Below are 11,619 nucleotides of genomic sequence, written 5' to 3' on the forward strand. Positions count from 1 at the left end.
TCCCCATCTCCTCAGCCCCCGACCCGTTATCTCTCAACATAACCGACCTGTTTCAAAGAAACTTGGATAAATCGACCCAAAGAACGAGGTCAAATGCTAGATCTATAGCCAAGGCGCATTTCCACACAGTAGGCTACTCAGACGCCATCACACCACTCTGCACATGTATATGCCTGTATTTTATAATCTCACTTCATAAAATAATTTTTCTGCTCACTTTACAAAACACACCACATACACATATTTTACCCCTTCAAATGTTTGCTCATAATTACCTGTTATCTATTGAACTAAGGTATTAGGATTTGACAATGGTTTAAATCTACTCAATAGGCCTATACTGGAGGGGAAATAGCCTACAAGAATCAAAGTGCAGTTGATTGGTGAGTAACATGATGAAATAAAAACACTGGGGAGAGGACATGGGAAGCAGATACAGTGCCTTCAGAAAGTATTCACACCACTTGACTTTTTCCACGTTGTTGTTACAACCTGAACTTAAAATTGATTAAATGAGATTTTGTGACACAATACCTCATAATGTCAAAGTGGAAGTCATTTACAAATGAATTTAAAATGAAAAGCTGAAATGTCTTGAGTCAATAAGTATTCAACCCTTTTGTTATGGCAAGCCTAAATAAGTACAGGAGTAAAAATGTGCTTAACAAGTCACACAAAAAGTTGCATGGACTCAGTGTGCAATAATAGTGGTTAACATGATTTTTTAATGAATACCCCATCTCTGTACCACACATACAATTATATGTAAGGTCCCCCCTCAGTTTAGAAGTGAAACAAAGATTCAACCACAAAGACCAGGGAGGTTTTCCAATGCCTCGCAAAGAAGGGCACCTATATCCCTTTGAGATTGGTGAAGTTATCAATTACGCTTTGGATGGTGTATCAATACACCCAGTCACTACAAAGATATAGGCGTCCTTCCTAACTCAGTTGCCGGAGAGGAAGGAAACCGCTCAGGGATTTCACCATAAGGCCAATGGTGACTTTAAAACAGTTACAGCGTTTAATGGCTGTGATAGGAGAAAACTGAGGATGGATCAATAACACTGTAGTTACTCCACAATACTAAGCTAAATGACAGATTGAAAAGAAGGAAGCCTGTACAGAATAAAAATATTCCAAAACGTGCATCCTGTTTGCAATAAGGCACTAAAGTAATACGGCAAAAAATATTTTTTTGTCCTGAATATAAAAAAGTGTTATGCAAATCCAACAACACATCACTGAGCACCATTCTTCATATTTTCAAGCATGGTAGTGGCTGCATCATGTTATGGGTATGCTTGTCATAGGCAAAGACTAGGGAAATATTTAGGATAAAAAGAAACGTAATAGAGCTAAGCACAAGCAAAATCTTAGAGGAAAACTTTGTTCAGTCTGCTTTCCAACAGACACTGGGAGATACTTTTGAGGAGATGGGAAACTCCATTTGAATCGTAACCATTGTGTAAAAGTAGCATAAATGTTGTGAACAAGAAGTACAACATTATACATATTTTCAGAGATGTGAGATAATGAACTTGATCTCTGTACAAGGTCCCCTGTAGCTCAGTTGGTAGAGCATGGCGCTTGCAACGCCAGGGTTGTGGGTTCGTTTCCCACGGGGGGCTAGTATGAAAAATGTATGCACTCACTAACTGTAAGTCGCTCTGGATAAGAGTGTCTGCTAAATGACTAAAATGTAATGTAAATGAGACAAATTCACCTTTCGGCAGGACAGTAACCTAAAAAACAAGGCCAAATATACACTGGAGTTGCTTACCAAGACAAAATTGAATGTTCCTGCTTGGCCTACAGTTTTGACTTAAATGGTCTTGAAAATCTATGGCAAAACATGAAAACGGTTGTCTAGCAATGATCAACAACTAACTTGACAGAGCTTGAAGCATTTTCTTAAGAATAATGGGCCAATATTGTACAATCCAGGTATGCAAAGCTATTAAAGACTTACCCAAAAACATTTACAGCTGTAATCGCTGCCAAAGGTGATTCTAACATGTAATGACTCAGGGGTTTGAATACTTATCTAATCAAGATATATTAGTGTTTTTTGGGGGGTTTTATCATATAATTTTTCTTCCACTTTGACATTACAGAGAACTGTGTGTGGATTGTTGACAAAAAAGGACAGTAAAATACATTTGAATCCCTCTTTGTAACGTAACACGTCGCCTTAAAACCAGTCACTATGGTCTGGCTCATAGTCGGCTATGAGGAAGGACATGACTAATTGAAGAAACATTGGTAGTGCTGTCACCTGCCGCATAACTTAGATCCATGTTTAAGATCTAGTTACTGATGATTTTGCAGTTGGAGCTTCAGCCATCCATGGGACAAATTGTTATTTGAAACTTTATTTTGTTATTTTGCCTGATGAAGCTGATGGGGTGGTGGCATGTGGGCCTCTCTGCTGTTTGCTGTTGGGGGTGGATGTGGGGGGTTGGAAGTCAGAATGTTGGTCTCCTATCTCCATATGTTTCCTGTCCTGGTCACCTCTGCTGGGACTCTCTGCCACCTGAACTGCCTGCCATCCTAACCAACACTTCCTGGTGGGCACTCCAATCCCGCCAGGGCACTTAGAACAGGAACTTTTCTTTTTTTCTTCTTGTGTTGTTAGATTCACAATAAGAGGTACTAATTGTACTCAACAAAGAGAATGAGAGAGAGCTTAAAATAAGCAAGGATGGTGAAAGAGAGAGGGGCAGGGGGTCTTGAGGGAGAGAGAGAGAAGTTGTACCAGAACAGCTTGATCTTCTATGTTTATGAGGTATTTGGGTGTTGCTGGATGGGGAACACATATCTCACAGTGGAAAAAACAGGGTTGTGATTCCTGCTAGAGATTTGTGCAAGGTTTTCCAGTGGTTAAAACAAAGAGCACTGCCCTTGTTCTGAATGTGCACCCTGGTCTTCCATCCCTATGTCACCACTGCCATGTGTCAAAGTCAGACAAAGGTGGGACTCTGTTCCTGTTCGCTCAACAGACAGGCCTCTTGAGAGAGAAACAAAGAGAGCAGTGGAAACTCTCAACACTAATACAGTTTACGTGGGGATACTATAGAACAGATACTGACTGTACTGAGAGTGGGATAGTAGAACGATTTTTTCACTCCTTTCATTAGCTAGTTGGTGCAACACACCTTTTATCCAGGCTATGCCTTGGTCTCTATAAAGGAAGTATACTGCTGTGGGGTCATGGGTGTGACATTAACAGTTTTCATGGCTGTAGAAAGTGTTCAATTGATGTACCCCATGCACATGGCATGTACAGTACAGCCAACGCGGACCATACAGTGCATACCTGAAATGTAGTCATATAACTCTAGCTTGTAAATGAAACCTACTCTACAGTGTTTTACTGTATTGTCCTGGCTTGCATTAGTACCGCTAAGGTTTAGGGCATGGTCTGTGACCAGGGCCACAAGGGGCCTTTCAAATGTCAACATCACACTATTCAACGCATTGCTGGAGGCGTATGTGTGTGTGAGTGTGTGTGTGTGTGTGTGTGTGTGTGTGTGTGTGTGTGTGTGTGTGTGTGTGTGTGTGTGTTTGCATGCATGGTGCGTGCACGTTATAACAATATCCACTCCAATTACCATGACTTCAGACAGGAACATGCTGAGATAAATATTCATCTGAAACTTTGCCAAAAAGATAAACTGCTAAGAACCTCAAAACACCATCTACACTATGTGATGTAAGTTTTAAGTTTGGAAAATGTGTGATTTTCTTTTAAGACAAAGGTGAAATGTTCAAAAGTTGCAGAGGGGCCACAATGTGTTTGCTACATCTGGCTCTCAGGCTTTTGTAAACATCCTCTTAAGCTTTTAATGTTCCTCATACTTCAAGAAGTCAGATCAGACAAGTGAAAATAGCACTTTGATCCAAGGTTAGGTCTAGGAATTTTGTTGTTTTAATACAGCATGCCTTTCAAAGGCCTTACTAATATGGCACCACTACAAAACATTTAGTAAACCTATGACTCTGAATACTATGTCTGGTGGCCCATTCAAACTGTGATTACTATACTTACAGTACCTAAGAGATAAAATAGCATACTCCTAACCCTCTGACACCCACATTCATATACAGTATCAGTCAATAGTTTGGAGACACCTACTCATTCAAGGGTTTTTCTTTATTTTTACTATTTTCTACATTGTACAATAATAGTGAAGACATATGGAATCATGTAGTAACCCAAAAAAAGTGTTAAACAAATCAAAATATATGACTGTCTTTGTGTGTTTGGACCATGATAGTTTGTTGGTGATGTGGACACCAAGGAACTTGAAGCTCTCAACCTGTTCCACTACAGCCCCGTCGATGAGAATGGGGGCGTGCTCAGTCCTCTTTTTTTTTTCCTGTAGTCCACAATCATCTCCTTTGTCTTGATCATGTTGAGGGAGAGGTTGTTATCCTGGTACCACACGGCCAGGTCTCTGACCTCCTCCCTATAGGCTGTCTCATCGTTGTCGGTGATCCAGCCTACCACTGTTGTGTCGTCGGCAAAATTAATGATGGTGTTGGAGTCGTGCCTGGCCATGCAGTCATGGGTGAACAGGGAGTACAGGAGGGGACTGAGCACGCACCCGTGAGGGGCCCCCGTGTTGAGGATCAGCGTGGTAGATGTGTTGTTACCTACCCTTACCACCTGGGGGTGGCCCGTCAGGAAGTCCAGGATCCAGTTGCAGAGGGAGGTGTTTAGTCCCAGGGTCCATAGCTTAGTGATGAGCTTTAAGTGCACTATGGTGTTGAACGCTGAGCTGTAGTCAATGAATAACATTCTCACATAGGTGTTCCTCTTGTCCAGGTGGGAAAGGGCAGTGTGGAGTGCAATAGAGATTGCATCATCTGTGGATCTGTTGGGGCGGTATGCAAATTTGAGTGGGTCTAGGGTTTCTGGTATAATGGTGTTGATGTGAGCCATGACCAGCCTTTCAAAACACTTAATGGCTACAGACGTGAGTGCTACGGGTCGGTAGTCATTTAGGCAGGTTATCTTAGTGTTCTTGGGCACAGGGACTATGGTGGTCTGCTTGAAACATGTTGGTATTACAGACTCAGTCAGGGACATGTTGAAAATGTCAGTGAAGACACTTGCCAGTTGGTCAGCGCATGCTCGGAGTACACGTCCTGGTAATCCCTCTGGCCCTGCGGCCTTGTGAATGTTGACTTGCTTAAAAGTCTTACTCACATCAGCTACGGAGAGCGTGATCACATAGTCATCCGGAACATCTGATGCTCTCATGCATGCTTCAGTGTTGCTTGCCTCGAAGCAAGCATAGAAGTGATTTAGCTCGTCTGGTAGGCTTGTGTCACTGGGCAGCTCGCAGCTGTGCTTCCCTTTGTAGTCTGTAATAGGTTTGCAAGCCTTACCACATCTGACGAGCATCGGAGCCGGTGTAGTACGATTCAATCTTAGTCCTGTATTGACTCTTTGCCTGTTTGATGGTTCGTCGGAGGGCATAGCGGGATTTCTTATAAGCGTCCGGGTTAGAGTCACGCTCCTTGAAAGCGGTAGCTCTACCCTTTAGCTCAGTGCGGATGTTGCCTGTAATCCATGGCTTCTGGTTGGGGTATGTACGTACGGTCACTGTGGGGACGACGTCATCGATACACTTATTGATGAAGCCAGTGACTGATGTGGTGTACTCCTCAATGCCATTGGAAGAATCCCGGAACATATTCCAGGCTGTGCTAGCAAAACAGTCCTGTAGCTTAGCATCTGCGTCATCTGACCACTTCCTTATTAACCAAGTCACTGGTGCTTCCTGCTTTAGTTTTTGCTTATAAGCAGGAATCAGGAGGATAGAAATATGGTCAGATTTGCCAAATGGAGGGCGAGGGAGAGCTTTGTGTCTCTGTGTGTGGAGTAAAGGTGGTCTAGAGTTTTTTTTCCTCTGGTTGCACATTTAACCTGCAACGGATTTAAGTTTCCCTGCATTAAAGTCCCCAGCCACTAGGAGTGCTGCCTCTGGATGAGCGTTTTCCTGTTTGCCTTAGACAGCTCATTGAGTGCAATCTTAGTGCCAGCATCGGTTTGTGGTGGTAAATAGACAGCTATGAAAAATATATAAGAAAACTCTCTTGGTAAATAGTGTGGTCTACAGCTTATCATGAGATACTCTACCTCAGGCGAGCAAAACCTTGAGACTTCCTCAGTATTAGATTTTATGCACCAGCTGCTGTTTACAAATATACACAGACCGCCACCCCTTGTCTTACCGGAGTCAGCCGTTCTATCCTGCCGATGTAGCGTATATCCCGCCAGCTGTATGTTATCCATGTCGTCATTCAGCCACGACTCGGTGAAACATAAGATATTACAGTTTTTAATGTCCCGTTGGTAGGATATCCTTGATCTTAGGTCGTCCATTTTGTTTTCAAATGATTGTACGTTGGCTAATAGGTTGATGGAAGAGGCAGATTACTCGCTCGTCGTCGGATCCTTACAAGGCACCCCAACCTACGTCCACGATATGTCTCTTTCTCATTCGATTGACGGGTATTTGGGCCTTGTCGGGTGTCTGTAGAATATCCTTCGCACGTCTGAAACATTATGTATAGAAGAAATGACAAATAACGCGATAAAACACACATAATAGCATAATTGGTTAGAGGGCCGTAAAACGGCAGCCATCTCCTCCGGCGCCATTCTCACAGTAATTTCTTAGCCATCAATCATTCCTTATATCCAGTAAAAATCTAAATGTTACAGTCTTCTCAAACTTCTCATAGTCACATTTTGTGTCTGACTGCACTGGAAAGCTGATGGCTCTTTTCACCACAACAGACTCCAGACCAGTGCCCAAGAGAGTCTGCTCTGGCATTACGAAAGCAGAGGCAATAGCAAAGCGAGGGAAAAAAAGAGGGAGAGAGAAATAGACCCAAATCTCTCTCTTTCTCTCTCAACTTCATATCCTCCAGTCTTCCCTGCTGATCCCCAGTTTGTGGTTCTGAGTTCAGTGTCATCCCAGTGTCATGTGTAATTAGGGATGGCTCTCTCAAAGCTGATGGTGGCGGTCTATGAAGGCACAGGACAGAGAGAGGGCATACGTGGGCATGGGGCCTAATGAGGGTCCAACTCTGGGCACAATGAGGAGGGGTGGGGTGGGGGCGGGACGGGACGGGACGGGATTGGAGGGGAGAGGGAGGGGTGGGGAAGGGACGGGATTGGAGGGGAGAGGGCTGGGGTGGTGTGGGGAGGGTGCGGGATTGGAGGGGAGAGGAGAGGGAGGGGGACAGGAAACAGTCCACACTTCCTCAGACAGGATACTGCACTCCTCTAAGAAGCATCCTGGAATCAAACGCCTCAAAGCCAGGACTCTTACACACAAACACACACACTTGCCCTAAACACATTGTCACACTGTAAACAAGGGAGGCACATTTGATACAAACAGATACATTACTTTCTCTCTCACACATACACATACACACACAGACACTTTCAAACCATGTGGTGAGCTGAACTGTCAAACCTAGCAGAGTGATAGTACATACCAAGAATTAACTAATCAATTAATAAAAATAAATAAAAAACACTTCTCACACACAAAGCCAAGAACACATTGGATATACACAGTACACACAGAGCTCTCTCTCTCTCTCTCTCTCTCTCTCTCTCTCTCTCTCTCTCTCTCTCTCTCTCTCTCTCTCTCTCTCTCTCTCTCTCTCTCTCTCTCTCTCTCTCTCACACAATAACACACATGCTTGGACTAATGTAGACCATTCTGCCCTGTTGCACTGCAGACAGACAGTATAGGTAGAGGAGGACTAAATTTATAGCCTCATAATGAATTTCAATTGTCATACAGATCATGTCCAGGAAAGGGCTTTATCCTTGAGACAGATAACAACAAAAAGCTACTACCATTAAATCAAAGCAACTATTATTGAACCTTGTCATGTCAGCTTAAGAATAACGGCTATTACGTCAATGAATACATTGGTGCTATTAATAAGTTAATTAAAATATTATTTTCAGGCCTATAGTGCTTTTATGAACACAGCTCAATGTCATCAATCAATCAAATTCTGTTTTCTGTTACACAATGGAGCTCAGTCAATTTTTTTGTTCATTAGAAAGATTTTGTCCCTCCTGTAGCATGCATGAATCTCAAATACAGGTTGATGCTGTAAATGGCACTTTGTAAAAGCAGGCATATACCAGCTATTTATTATTTACATTTATTTATTCAGGGGAGCCCAATTGAGACCAGTGTCTCATTTGCATCAACAACATACGATTACAAGACAGCTACAGTATAAATACATTACATCAGGTTATTACAACAAGTTATAATAGGCAATTGAAACAATTGCACACTTCCGGAAGTGAGTTATGTTGGAAGCTTGTGGAGCAGAGATGTGCAAACAAGAAGGGAGTAATGAAGTGATCTACGGGACTTTAGTTAGGTACATCCAACCTTCTGATACAGGATGCAGTGATGAGTATTAAAACCCTCACCTAACTAAACATCCAAATGTTTAAGAGTAGTGTCTGCTGCATACTGGTAAATAGTGTCACCATAGTTAAGAACTGGCAGGAAAGTTGACTGCACAAGCTGCTTCCTGCTGTTCATGGAGAGGCAAGATATTTTTCCTAAAAAAAGAAGCCCACTTTAAATCTTAGCATTTTAACTAGCTCATCGGTATGTTTTTTTAAAATGTTAGATCTTTATCAATCCAAATACCCAGATATTTATAGATGGGAACCCGCTCGATGAGAGAGCTATCCAATTAGTGAATATGTAGCCCATCTGAGACATCTTTCAATTTTGGTAATGGTCTAGGAATGTTCTCCAACTGGTTTGAAATTGGGAATGTTCTCAAATAGTTCAGAACATTAAGAAACAACATTCTTCTGTGGGAATTTCAGTACAACGTTTCCTATAGGTTTCCTCATGGTTCTATCTAAAGTCATGTTCTCAAATTGTTCCGAGAATGTTAAGAAAACATTCCATAAAAACCACAAGAAAAATGTGGTACCATTCTTAGAACGTTCTAAGAATTTTATTTTAAAACATACATTCCGTTCTCAGAATGTGAAGAAAACTTTCCATAAAAACCACAAGAAAACTTCAGTAAGGTTCAGAGAACGTTCTAAGAATTTTATTTAAAAACATATACATTCTGTTCTCAGCATCAACAAAACTCTCTCTATCCTCTATCTTGTTCGTGTGTTCAGGTGTGTTGACCACGCCCACTAATTGGTCACACTTGATCTTAATGAGTGATTGTTTCCTTTGAAATGGGGTCTGTCTGTACAGACTAAAATGACCAGCTTTGTATGTGTAAAACAACATGGCATGCTAAGTCCATCCTGGTGGCACAGTGGGCCAATTCCATGGATAGAGAACAGATGTTTATACAGTGCCTTACAAAACTATTCATCCCCCTTGGCGTTTTTCCTATTTTGTTGCATTACAACCTGTACTTTAAATTGATTTTTATTTGGATTTCATGTAATGGACATACACAAAATAGTCCAAATTGGTGAAGTGAAATGAATAAAATAACTTGTTTCAAAGAATGCTAAAAAATAAATAACGGAAAAGTGGTGCGTGCATATGTATTCACCCCCTTTGCTATGAAGCCCCTAAATAAGATATGGTGCAACCAATTACCTTCAGAAGTCACTTAGTTAAATAAAGTCCACCTGTGTACAATCTAAGTGTCACATGATCTGTCACATGATCTCAGTATATATACACACCTGTTCTGAAAGGCCCCAGAGTCTGCAACACCACTAAGCAAGGGGCACCACCAAGCAAGTGGCACCATGAAGACCAAGGAGCTCTCCAAACAGGTCAAGGACAAAGTTGTGGAGAAGTACAGATCAGGGTTGGGTTATAAAGAAATATCAGAAACTTTGAACATCCCACGGAGCACCATTAAATCCATTATTAAAAAATTGAAAGAATATGGCACCACAACAAATCTGTCAAGAGAGGGCCGCCCACCAAAACTCACGGACCGGGCAAGGAGGGCATTAATCAGAGAGGCAACAAAGACACCAAAGATAACCCTGAAGGAGCTGCAAAGCTCCACAGCGGCGATTGGAGTATCTGTCCATAAGACCACTTTAAGCCATACACTCCACAGAGCTGGGCTTTACGGAAGAGTGGCCAGAAAAAAAGCCATTGCTTAAAGAAAAAAATAAGCAAACACATTTGGTGTGTTGCCAAAAGGCATGTGGGAGACTGCCCAAACGTATGGAAGAAGGCTTTTTGGCCATCAAGGAAAACGCTATGTCTGGCGCAAACCCAACACCTCTCATCACCCCAAGAACACCATCCCCACAGTGAAGCATGGTGGTGGCAGCATCATGCTATGGGGATGTTTTTCATCAGCAGGGACTGGGAAACTGGTCAGAATTGAAGGAATGATGGATGGCGCTAAATACAGGGTATTTCTTGAGGGAAATTCTGTTTCAGTCTTCCAGAGATTTGAGACTGGGACGAAGGTTCACCTTCCAGCAGGACAATGACCCTAAGCATACTGCTAAAGCAACACTCGAGTGGTTTAAGGGGAAATATTTAAATGTCTTGGAATGGCCTAGTCAAAGCCCAGACCTCAATCCAATTGAGAATCTGTGGTATGACTTAAAGATTGCTCTACAAAGTATTGACTTTGGGGGGGGGGGGGGGTTCTGCTTTTTTGTCTTATTTCTTGTTTGTTTTACAATAACAACTATGTTGCATCTTCAAAGTGGTAGGCATGTTGTGTAAATGAAATGATACAAACCCCCAAAAATATCCAGGTTGTAAGGCAACAAAATAGGAAAAATGCCAAGGGGGGTGAATACTTTCTCAAGCCACTGTAGGTTTGAATGATGCCATGTCACAATAAAGAAAGAAATGTGTTTGCATGATTAATGCCTATAGAAATACATTTCCATGTGTCCTATCTGTGCTTGGATTTCAAGAAAGTTAACCCAAAATAAGCTAGCAGTGCTATTAAAAGTATTGTTGAAACATTGAGTGAAAGTTTTAAGGCAGTTATTCTGAAACCCCCCAGTAAAGAATTCTCAGAACCTCACTGCAACCTAAAAATAAACATTCCCAGAAGAGGCTACCTTTTCACTTCTGTTCTCAGAACGTTTAAAAAATGTTACATTTGACCAGTTAGGAAACGTATGGCTTTGTTCTCACACCCAATGTGAAAACAAAAACATACGTTCCCACAACTTAAAAGGAACCAAATGTGCTAGCTGGGATGTGATATTCTGTTGCACCTGAAGTTATTCTGTTATAATGCTCTGTGAACAAAGTGCGGCAAACGTCTGCACACAAAGCGAATGTCAGCCATCCCTCTCCTGTTCTCATTTGGGGTTGTCAGAAATCAAGCCCAAATAAACACAGATCACTAAAATGTCTGGAGTTATGACTGGGTCTTGACTGCTGGAGCCACTTTACCTCTCATGCTGTCTCCAACAGAAGGCTATTACAGGAAACAAATGGTATAGAAACAGTTAACATGATTCTGCCTGCATTTGCTCTACAAAAACTGAAATATACATTTCTACTGGAAAGCAATATGAATGTGTTAAATGAAAGTTTACACAGCAGCCACTGGATTATGGAGGACTAAAAG

This window comes from Coregonus lavaretus (genome assembly GCF_964263955.1).
Source record: "Coregonus lavaretus genome assembly, chromosome: 6".
NCBI lineage: Eukaryota > Metazoa > Chordata > Actinopteri > Salmoniformes > Salmonidae > Coregonus > Coregonus lavaretus.